The 12,445-nt window shown below is 41.6% G+C and overlaps 1 protein-coding gene across 2 annotated transcripts in view; it reads right to left on the bottom strand.

Annotated features, from left to right (window-relative positions):
- Positions 1–12,390, bottom strand: part of GTF2A2 (general transcription factor IIA subunit 2) — a 30,390-nt gene extending 18,000 nt beyond the window's left edge. Inside the window, exon 1 of one of the 2 annotated variants that reach the window (XM_060151054.1) lies at positions 12,254–12,390. The gene's annotated coding sequence lies outside the window, so the exon portion shown is untranslated. Of the gene's footprint in view, positions 1–12,246 lie in introns of both variants that reach the window. The other variant, XM_060151065.1, reaches the window with a different exon arrangement.
- Between the last annotated feature and the right edge of the window lie 55 nt (positions 12,391–12,445).

The following is a 12,445-nucleotide window of genomic DNA, read 5'->3' on the forward strand; positions in this document are numbered from 1 at the left end:
AAACCTTTAGCCAGACTCATCAAGAAAAAAAGGGAAAGGGCTCAAATCAATAAAATTAGAAATGGACATAGTGAGAGAATGGCATGGACATATATACACTATCAAACGTAAAATAGATAGCTAGTGGGAAGCAGCCGCATAGCACAGGGAGATTATCTCGATGCTTTGTGACCACCTAGAGGGGTAGGATAGGGAGGGTGGGAGGGACGGAGACGCAAGAGGGAAGAGATATGGGAACATATGTATATGTGTAACTGATTCACTTTGTTATAAAGCAGAAACTAACACACCATTGTAAAGCAATTACACTCCAATAAAGATGTTAAAAAAAAAGAAAACTGAGAAGTTACAATGGACACCACAGAAATACAAAGGATTGTAAGAGACTACTACAAGCAACTATATGCCAATAAACTGGACAAATTCTTGGTAAGGTACAACTTTCCAAGACTGAACCAGGAAGAATTAGAAAATATAAACAGACCAATCACAAGTAGTGAAATTGAAACTGTAATTAAAAACTTCTAACAAACAAAAGTCCAAGACCAGATGGCTTCAGAGGCAAATTCTATCAACCACTTAGAGAAGAGTTAACACCTATCCTTCTGAAACTATTCCCCAAAATTGCAGAGGAACACTCCCAAACACATTCTATGAGGCCACCATCACCCTGATACCCAAACCAGATAAAGATACCACAAAAAAAGAAAATTACAGGCCGATATGACAGATGAACATAGATACAAAATTCCTCAAGAAAACACTAGCAAACCAAATCCAACAACACATTAAAAGGATCATACATCATGATCAAGTGGGATTTATGCCAGGATGCAAGGATTCTTCAATATCCACAAATCAATCAGTGTGATACACCACACCAATAAATTGAAGCATAAAAACCATATGATCATCTCAACAGATGCAGAAAACACTTAACAAAATTCAACACCCATTTATGATAAGAACTCTCCAGAAAGTGGGCATAGAGGGAACCTACCTCAACATAATAAAGGCCATCTATAACAAACCTACAGTTAACATCATACTGAATGGTGAAAAGCTGAAAGCATTTCCTCTAAGATAGGAACAAGACAAGGCTGTCCACTCTCACTTTTTTTTTTTTTTTGCAGTACGCGGACCTCTCACTGTCACGGCCTCTCCCGTTGCGGAGCACAGGCTCTGGACGCGCAGGCTCAGCGGCCATGGCTCACGGGCCCAGCCGCTCCGTGGCATGTGGAATCCTCCCGGACCGGGGCACGAACCCGTGTCCCCTGCATCAGCAGGCAGACTCTCAACCACTGCGCCACCAGGGAAGCCCTCTCACCGCTTTTATTCAACATAGTTTTGGAAGTCCTAGCCATGGCAATCAGAGAAGAAAAAGAAATAAAAGGAATCCAAATTGGAAAAGAAAAACAAATAAAACTGTCACTGTTTGCAGATGACATGATACTATACATAGAAAATCCTAAAGATGCTACCAGAAAACTGCTAGAGCTCATCAATGAATCTGGTAAAATTGTAGCACGCAAAATTAATACACAGAAATCTGATGCGTTTCTATACACTAACAACGAAAGAGCAGAAGGAGAAATTAAAGAAACAATCCCATTTACCATCGCATCAAAAAGAATAAAATATCTAGGAATAAATCTGCCTGAGGCAAAAGACCTGTACTCTGAAAACTATAAAACGCTGATGAAAGAACTTGAAGATGACACAAACATATGGAGACATATAACATGTTCTTGGATTGGAAGAATCAACATTGTCCAAATGACTATACTAACTGGGACAATCTACAGATTCAATGCAATCCCTATCAAATTATCAATGACATTTTTCACAGAATTAGAACAAAAAATTTCACAATTTGTATGGAAACACAAAAGACCCCGAATAGCCAAAGCAATCTTGAGAAAGAAAAATGGAGCTGTGGGAATCGGGCTCCCTGACTTCAAAGTGTGCTGCAAAGCTGTAGTAATCAGAACAGTATAGTACTGGCAAAAAACCAGAAATATATATCAATGGAACAGGATGGAAAGTCCAGAAATAAACCCATGCACCCATGGTCAACTAGTCTATGACAAAGGAGGCAAGAATATACAATGGAGAAAACACTGTCTCTTCAGTAAGTGGTGTTGGGAAAACTGGACAGCTACATGTAAAAGAATGAAATTACAACACTCTCTAACACCAGACACAAAAATAAACTCAAAATGGATTAAAGACCTGCATGTAAGACCGGATATTATAAAACTCTTAGAGGAAAACATAGGCAGAACACTCTCTGACATAAATCACAGCAATATCTTTTTTGACCCACCTTTTAGAGTAATGAAAATAAAGACAAAAATGAACAGGTGGGACCTAATTAAACTTAAGAGCTTTTGCACAGCAAAGGAAACCATAAACAAAACGAAAATAACCCAGAGAATAGGAGAAAATATTTGCAAACGAGGCGATCTACAAAGGATTAATCTCCAAAATATCCAAACAGCTCATGCAGCTCAATATACAAAACAAAGAAAACAATCAAACAATGGGCAGAAGATCAAAATGGATGTTTCTTCAAAGAGGACATACAGATTGCCAAGAAGCACATGAAAAGATGCTCAAGATCACTGGTTATTGGAGAAATGCAGATCAAAGCTGCAATAAGGTATCACCTCACACCGGTCAGAATGGGCATCATCAAAAAAATCTACAAACAATAAATGCTGGAGAGGGTGTGGAGAAAAGGGAACCCTCCTACACTGATGGTGCACCCATTATGGAGAACAGTGTGGAGGTTCCTTAAAAAACTGAATATATTGGGCTTCCCTGGTGGCACAGTGGTTGTGAATCTGCTTGCCGATGCAGGGGACACGGGTTCGTGCCCCGGTCCGGGAAGATCCCACATGCCGCGAAGCAGCTGGGCCCATGAGCCATGGCCACTGAGCCTGCGCGTCCAGAGCCTGTGCTCTGCAACGGAAGATGCCACAACAGTGAGAGGCCCGTGTACTGCAAAACAAAACAAAAGTGAATATAGAGCTTCCACATGATCCAGCAATCCCACTCCTGGGCATATAATTGGAGAAAACTGTAATTCAAAAAGATACATGCACCCCAGTGTTCATTACAGAATTATTTACAATAGCCAGGACACAGAAGCAACCTAAACGTCCACTGACAGAGGAGTGTATAAAAAAGATATGGCATATATACAATGGAATATTACTCAGCCACAAAAATAGAATGAAATAGGGAGAGAGGGCGAAGATGGCGAAAGAGTAAGACACGGAGATCACCTTCCTCCCCACAGACACATGAGAAACACATCTACACGTGGAACAACTCCTACAGAACACCTACTGAACGCTGGCAGAAGACCTCAGACCTCCCAAAAAGCTAGAAACTCCCCCACGTACCTGAGTAGGGCAAAAGAAAAAAGAATAAACAGAGACAAAAGAATAGGGACGGGACCTGCACCAGTGGGAGGGAGCCATGAAGGAGGAAAGGTTTCCACACACTAGAAGCCCCTTCACGGGCGGAGACTGCGGGTGGCGGATGGGGGGAGCTTTGGGGTCGCGGAGGAGAGCGCAGCAACAGGGGTGCAGAGGGCAAAGCGGAGAGATTTCCGCACAGAGAATCGGTGCCGACCAGCACTCATCAGCCCGAGAGGCTTGTCTGCTCACCCGCCAGGATGGGCGGGGCTGGGAGCTGAGGCTCGGGCTTTGGTCGGAACACAGGGAGAGGACTGGGGTTGGCGGCGTGAACGCAGCCTGCATGGGGTTAGTGCGCCACGGCTAGCCGGGAGGGAGTCCGGGAAAAAGTCTGAACCTGCCGAAGAGGCAAGAGCCTTTTTCTTCCCTCTTTCTTTCCTGGTGCTCGAGGAGAGGGGATTAAGAGCACTGCTTAAAGGAGCTCCAGAGACAGGCGCCAGCCGCGGCTAAAAGCGCGGACCCCAGAGACGGGCAGGAGACGCTAAAGCTGCTGCTGCCGCCACCAAGAAGCCTGTGGGCGAGCACAGGTCACTATCCACACCCCCCTTCCGGGGAGCCTGTGCAGCCCGCCACTGCCAGGGTCCCGGGATCCAGGGACAACTTCCCTGGTAAAACGCACGGCACGCTTCAGGCTGCTGCTGCGTCACGCCGGCCTCTGACGCTGCAGGCTCACCCCACGCTCCGTACCCCTCCCTCCCCCCAGCCTGAGTGAGCCAGAGCCCCCGAATCAGCGTCTCCTTTAACCCCATCCTGTCTGAGCGAAGAAGAGACGCCCTCCGGCGACCTACACGCAGAGACGGGGCCAAATCCAAAGCTGAACCCTAGGAGCTGTGCGAACAAAGAAGAGAAAGGGAAATCTCTCCTGGCAGCCTCAGGAGCAGCAGATTAAATCTCCACAATCAACTTGATGGACCCTGCATCTGTGGAATACATGAATAGACAACGAATCATCCCAAATTGAGGAGGTGGAATTTGAGAGCAAGATTTATTATTTTTTCCCCTTTTCCTCTTTTTGTGAGTGTGTATGTGTATGCTTCTGTGTGAATTTTGTCTGTATAGCTTTGCTTTCACCATTTGTCCTAGGGTTCTATCCATCCATTTTTTTTTACTTAAAAAACTTTTTTTCTTAATATTTTTTATTTTAATAACTTTATTTTACCTTATTTTATTTTCTTTTATCCTCTTTCTTTCTTTCTCTCTCTCTCTCTCTCCCTCCCTCCCTCTCTTTCTTTCTTTCTTTCTTTCTACTCTTTCTCCCTTTTATTCTGAGCTGTGTGGATGAAAGGCTCTTGGTGCTGCAACCAGGAGTCAGTGCTGTGCCTCTGAGGTGGGAGAACCAATTTCAAGACACTGGTCCACAAGAGACCTCCCAGCTCCACGTAATATCAAACGGCGAAAATCTCCCAGAGATCTCCATCTCAACACCGGCACCCAGCTTCACTCAACGACCAGCAAGCTACAGTGCTGGACACCCTATGCCAAACAACTAGCAAGACAGGAACACAACCCCACCCATTAGCAGAGAGGCTGCCTAAAATCATAATAAGGCCACAGGCACCCCAAAACACACCGCCAGACGTGGACCTGCCCACCAGAAAGACAAGATCCAGCCTCATCCACCAGAACACAGGCACTAGTCCCCTCCACAAGGAAGCCTACACAACCCACTGAACCAACTTTAGCCACTGGGGACAGACACCAAAAACAACAGGAACTACGAACCTGCAGCTTGCAAAAAGGAGACCCCAAACACAGTAAGATAAGCAAAATGAGAAGACAGAAAAACACACAGCAGATGAAGGAGCAAGATAAAAACCCACTAGACCTAACAAATGAAGAGGAAATAGGCAGTCTACCTGAAAAAGAATTCAGAATAATAATAGTAAAGATGTTCCAAAATCTTGGAACTAGAATAGACAAAATTCAAGAACATTTAACAAGGACCTAGAAGAACTAAACATGAAACAACCAATGATGAACAACACAATAAGTGAAATTAAAAATACTCTAGATGGGATCAATAGCAGAATAACTGAGGAAGAAGAACGGATAAGTGACCTGAAGATAAAATAGTGGAAATAACTACAGCAGAGCAGAATAAAGAAAAAAGAATGAAAAGAACTGAGGACAGTCTCAGAGACCTCTGGGACAACATTAAATGCACCAACATTCGAATTATAGGGGTTCCAGAAGAAGAAGAGAAAAAGAAAGGGACTGAGAAAATATTTGAAGAGATTATAGTTGAAAACTTCCCTAATATGGGAAAAGAAATAGTTAATCAAGTCCAGGAAGCACAGAGAGTCCCATACAGGATAAATCCAAGGAGAAACACGCCAAGACACATATTAATCAAACTGTCAAAAATTAAATACAAAGAAAACATATTAAAAGCAGCAAGGGAAAAACAACAAATAACACACAAGGGAATCCCCATAAGGTTAACAGCTGATCTTTCAGCAGAAACTCTGCAAGCCAGAAGAGAGTGGCAGGACATATTTAAAGTGATGAAGGAGAAAAACCTACAACCAAGATTATTCTACCCAGTAAGCATCTCATTCAGATTCGACAGAGAAATTAAAACCTTTACAGACAAGCAAAAACTGAGAGAGTTCAGCACCACCAAACCAGCTTTACAACAAATGCTAAAGGATCTTCTCTAGGAAAGAAACACAAGAGAAGGAAAAGACCTATAATAACAAACCAAAAACAATTAAGAAAATGGGAATAGGAACATACATATCGATAATTACCTTAAACGTGAATGGATTAAATGCTCCAACCAAAAGACACAGGCTCGCTGAATGGATACAAAAACAAGACCCATATATATGCTGTCTACAAAAGACCCACTTCAGACCTAGAGACACATACAGACTGAAAGTGAGGAGCTGGAAAAAGATATTCCATGCAAATGGAAACCAAAAGAAAGCTGGAGTAGCAAATGTCATATCAGACAAAATAGACTTTAAAATAAAGACTATTAGAAGAGACAAAGAAGGACACTACATAATGATCAAGGGATCAATCCAAGAAGAAGATATAACAATTGTAAATATTTATGCACCCAATGTAGGAGCACCTCAATACATAAGGCAAATACTAACAGCCATAAAAGGGGAAATCAACAGTAACACATTCATAGTGGGGGACTTCAACACCCCACTTTCACCAATGGACAGATCATCCAAAATGAAAATAAATAAGGAAACACAAGCTTTAAACGATACATTAAACAAGATGGACTTAATATTTATAGGACATTCCATCCAAAAACAACAGAATACACATTTTTCTCAAGTACTCATGGAACATTCTCCAGGACAGATCATATCTTGGGTCACAAATCAAGCCTTGGTAAATTTAAGAAATTTGAAATTGCATCAAGTATCTTTCCCGACCACAATGCTATGAGACTAGATATCAATTACAGGAAAAGATCTGTAAAAAATACAAACACATGGAGGCTAAACAATACACTACTTAATAACGAAGTGATCACTGAAGAAATCAAAGAGGAAAGAAAAATATACCTAGAAACAAATGACAATGGAGACACGACAACCCAAAACCTATGGGATGCAGCAAAAGCAGTTCTAAGAGGGAAGTTTACAGCAATACAATCCTACCTTAATAAACGGGAAACATCTCGAATAAACAACCTAAGCTTGCACCTAAAGCAATTAGAGAAAGAAGAACAAAAAACCCCCAAAGTTAGCAGAAGGAAAGAAATCATAAAGATCAGATCAGAAATAAATGAAAAAGAAATGAAGGAAACGATACCAAAGATCAATAAAAAAGCTGGTTCTTTGAGAAGATAAACAAAATTGAAAAACCATTAGCCAGACTCATCAAGAAAAAAAGGGAGAAGACTCAAATCAATAGAATTAGAAATGAAAAAGGAGAAGTAACAACTGACACTGCTGAAATACAAAAGATCATGAGAGATTACTACAAGCAACTCTATGCCAATAAAATGGACAACCTGGACGAAATGGACAAATTCTTAGAAATGCACAACCTTCTGAGGCTGAACCAGGAAGAAATAGAAAATATAAACAGACCAATCACAAGCACTGAAATTGAGACTGTGATTAAAAATCTTGCAACAAACAAAAGCCCAGAACCAGATTGCTTCAGAGGCGAATTCTATCAAACATTTAGAGAAGAGCGAACACCTAGCCTTCTCAAACTCTTCCAAAATATAGCAGAGGGAGGAACACTCCCAAATTCATTCTACGAGGCCACAATCACCCTGATACCAACACCAGACAAGGATGTCACAAAGAAAGAAAACTACAGGCCAATATCACTGATAAACATAGATGCAAAAATCCTCAACAAAATACTAGCAACCAGAATCCAACAGCACATTAAAAGGATCATACACCATGATCAAGTGGCATTTATTCCAGGAATGCAAGGATTCTTCAATATACGCAAATCAATCAATGTGATACACCATATTAACAAACTGAAGGAGAAAAACCATATGGTCACCTCAATAGATGCAGAGAAAACTTTCGACAAAATTCAACACCCATTTATGATAAAAACCCTCCAGAAAGGAGGCATAGAGGGAACTTTCCTCAACATAATAAAGGCCATATATGACAAACCCACAGCCAACATCATCCTCAATGGTGATAAACTGAAACAATTTCCACTAAGATCAGGAAGAAGACAAGGTTGCCCACTCTCACCACTCTTATTCAACATAGTTTTGGAAGTTTTCCCCACAGCAATCAGAGAAGAAAAGGAAATAAAAGGGTTCCAAATCGGAGAAGAAGAAGTAAAGCTGTCACTGATTGCAGATGACATGATACTATACATAGAGAATCCTAAAGATGCTACCGGAAAACTACTAGAGCTCATCAATGAATTTGATAAAGTAGCAGGATACAAAATTAATGCACAGAAATCTCTGGCATTCCTATACACTAATGATGAAAAATCTGAAAGTGAAATCAATAAAACACTCCCTTTTATCACTGCAACAAAAAGAATAAAACATCTAGGAATAAACCTACTTAAGGAGACAAAAGACCTGTATGCAGAAAATTATAAGACACTGATGAAAGAAATTAAAGATGATACAAATAGATGGAGATACATACCATGTGCTTGGATTGGAAGAATCAACATTGTGAAAATGACTCTACTACCCAGAACAATCTACTGATTCAATGCAATCCCTATCGAACTACCACTGACATTTTTCACAGAACTAGAACAAAAAATTTCACAATTTGTATGGAAACACAAAAGATCCTGAATAGCCAAAGCAATCTTGAGAACGAAAAACGGAGCTGGAGGAATCAGGCTCCCTGACTTCAGACTATACTACAAAGCTACAGTAATCAAAACAGTATGGTACTGGTGCAAAGCAGAAAGATCAATGGAACAGGATAGAAAGCCCAGAGATAAACCCACGCACATATGGTCACCTTATCTTTGATAAAGGAGGCAGGAATGTACAGTGGAGAAAGGACAGCCTCTTCAATACATGGTGCTGGGAAAACTGGACAGGTACATGTACAAGTTTGAGATTAGATCACTCCCTAACACCATACACAAAAATAAGCTCAAAATGGATTAAAGACCTAAATGTAAGGCCAGACACTATCAAACTCTTAGAGAAAAACATAGGCAGAACACTCTATGACATAAATCACGGCAAGATCCTTTTTGACCCACCTCCTAGAGAAATGGAAATAAAAACAAAAATAAACAAATTGGACCTAATGCAACTTCAAAGCTTTTGCACAGCAAAGGAAACCATAAACAAAACCAAAAGACAACCCTCAGAATGGGAGAAAATATTTGCAAATGAAGCAACTGACAAAGGATTAATCTCCAAAATTTACAAGTAGCTCATGCAGCTCAATAACAGAAAAACAAACAACTCAATCCAAAAACGGGCAGAAGACCTAAATAGACATTTCTCCAAAGAAGATATACAGACTGCCAACAAACACAAGAAAGAATGTTCAGCATCATTAATCATTAGAGAAATGCAAATCAAAACTACAATGAGATATTATCTCACACCGGGTAGAATGGCCATCATCAAAAAATCTACACCAAAAAAAAAAAAAAAAAAAAATCTACAAGCAGGGCTTCCCTGGTGGCGCAGTGGCTGAGAGTCCGCCTGCCGATGCGGGGGACACGGGTTCGTGCCCCGGTCCGGGAAGATCCCACATGCCGTGGAGCGGCTGGGCCCGTGAGCCATGGCCGCTGGGCCTGCGCGTCCATAGCCTGTGCTCTCCAACGGGAGAGGCCACAACAGTAAGAGCCCGCGTACCGCAAAAAAAAAAAAAAAAAATCTAGAAACAATAAATGCTGGAGAGGGTGTGGAGAAAAGGGAACACTCTTGCACTGCTGGCGGGAATGTGAATTGGTACAGCCACTATGGAGAACAGTATGGAGGTTCCTTAAAAAACTAAAAATAGAACTACCATACGACCCAGCAATCCCACTACTAGGCATATACCCTGAGAAAACCATAATTCAAAAAGAGTCATGTACCAAAATGTTCACTGCAGCTCTATTTACAATAGCCCGGAGATGGAAACAGCCCAAGTGTCCATCATCGGATGAATGGATAAAGAAGATGTGGCACATATATACAATGGAATATTACTCAGCCATAAAAAGAAATGAAATTGAGCTATTTGTAATGAGGTGGATGGACCTAGAGTGTGTCATAGAGAGTGAAGTAAGTCAGAAAGAGAAAGACAAATACCGTATGCTAACACGTGTGTATGGAATTTAAGAAAAAAAAAGGTCATGAAGAACCTAGGGGTAAGACAGGAATAAAGACACAGACCTACCAGAGAATGGACTTGAGGATATGAGGAGGGGGAAGGGTAAGCTTGGACAAAGTGAGAGAGTGGCATGGACATATATACACTACCAAACGTAAAATAGATAGCTAGTGGGAAGCAGCCGCATAGCACAGGGAGATCAGCTCGGTGCTTTGTGACCGCCTGGAGGGGTGGGATAGGGAGGGTGGGAGACGCAAGAGGGAAGAGACGTGGGAACATATGTATATGTATAACTGATTCACTTTGTTATAAAGCAGAAACTAACACACCATTGTAAAGTATGGATGGACCCAGAGATTGTCATACTGAGTGAAGCAAGTCAGACAACGACAAACATCATATGGTATCACTTATATGTGGAATCTCCAAAAATGGTACAAATGAACTTATTTACAAAACAGAAACAGAGTCACAGATGTAGAAAACAAATTTATGGTTACCAGGGGGAAAAGCGGGAGGATAAATTGGGACATTGGGATTGACATATACATACTACTATATATAAAACAGATAACTAATAAGGACCTACTGTAAAGTACAGGGAACTCTACTCAATACTCTGTAATGACCTATATGGGAAAAGAATCTTAGAAAAAAAAGAAGTGGATATATGTATAACTGATTCACTTTGCTGTACACCTAAAACTAACATAACATTGTAAATCAACTATATCCCCCCCCCAAAAAAACCGCAAGAAGATACATGCACTTTTCTTTCACTGCAGCATTATTTACAATAGCCAAGATACACAAACAATCAAAGTGTCCATCCAGGGATGAATGGATAAAAACAATGCGGTATATAGAATGGAATATTATTCAGACATTTAGAAAAATGAAATCCTGCCATTTGGGACAATGTGAATGGGCTTTGAGGTCATTACACCAAGTGAAGTAAGTCAGAGAAAAAAACACCACATGATCTCACTTACATGTGGAAACTAAAAAAAGAGAAGAAAATTAAGCTCACAGATAGAAAATTGGGGGTTGGGTAAAAGGATGGGTGAAACTACAAACTTGCAATTATAAAATAAGTAAGTCATGGGGATATAATGTACAGGATGGTGACCAGAGTTACTAATACTGCATTGCATATTTGAAAGTTGCTAAAAGAGCAGATCTTAAAAGTCCTCATCACATGAAAAAAAAAATTTTTGCAACTATGTCTGGTGACGGATGTTAACTAGACTTATTGTGGTGATCTTTTCACAATGTGTACAAACATTGAATCATTATGCTGTACACCTGAAAGTAATGTAGTTAAGTTATATGTCAATTATACCTCAATAAAAAATAATTTTAGAAGTAGCTATGTTATTTAAATGTTTGTTTACTTACTTTAATTAATCTCAGATTTCTAAAAATTCCTTGTGAAATGTTTAATTCTTTCAGATGTGGTATGAGCCACGTAAATTTAGTACTACTCCATTTTGCAGTTTAGAAAATTAAAGTAGAAGGCTCCACATTCGGAAGTAACCTCACAGTCCTAGTCTTTCTTGAGCAAACCATCCAGTTTAAATTCATTCCGGTACGAGTTCACATGAGGTTGGAAAGCGGACTTCAAGCACCGAAGACACACAAGAATGAGACACTTAAGAAACGGGCCGCCCCCCCACCCCCCGCAAGCCCGCCCCGATACTGTGGGGAAAAATCACCATGTAAGCTTTAAGACTTTCATCTGGCTAAAAATACGGTGCTGGGCTGAGGACCCCTGCCCCCCAACCCCCCACCCTCCGGACTGTTCACATGGCGCCCCGAGTACAACAAGCCTCTCGGCCGCCTCCTTTTCCTTCCCTTCCCACCCCGGGAAGCGCCGCGAGGCCATCCCGGCAGCGAAGTCGGTAACGGGCCGAACCCAGGCCGAAAAGGCCCTCGCAGAAGACCCAACGGACGCAATGCCTGCTCTGAATGGTGGCAGGGAGCGCGGGCAGGCTCACCAAGTACCTGTGGAAAAGGCGCTTCCCGCCTCGGAGGCAACAGAAGTGGTTCGGCCAGGAACCCAGCAAGAGATACTTCTTCGCCAGAGTACCTCTCGTTCCGCCGCAGATAAAGCGGCGCTGGGTCGGCGTCCCGGAAGCACTCGCAGAAGCTGGAAATGACGTAGGCCCGTGAGCCCCGCCCATTCCTGCTCCCGCC

This window comes from Lagenorhynchus albirostris, chromosome 1, assembly GCF_949774975.1.
Source record: "Lagenorhynchus albirostris chromosome 1, mLagAlb1.1, whole genome shotgun sequence".
Taxonomy (NCBI): domain Eukaryota; kingdom Metazoa; phylum Chordata; class Mammalia; order Artiodactyla; family Delphinidae; genus Lagenorhynchus; species Lagenorhynchus albirostris.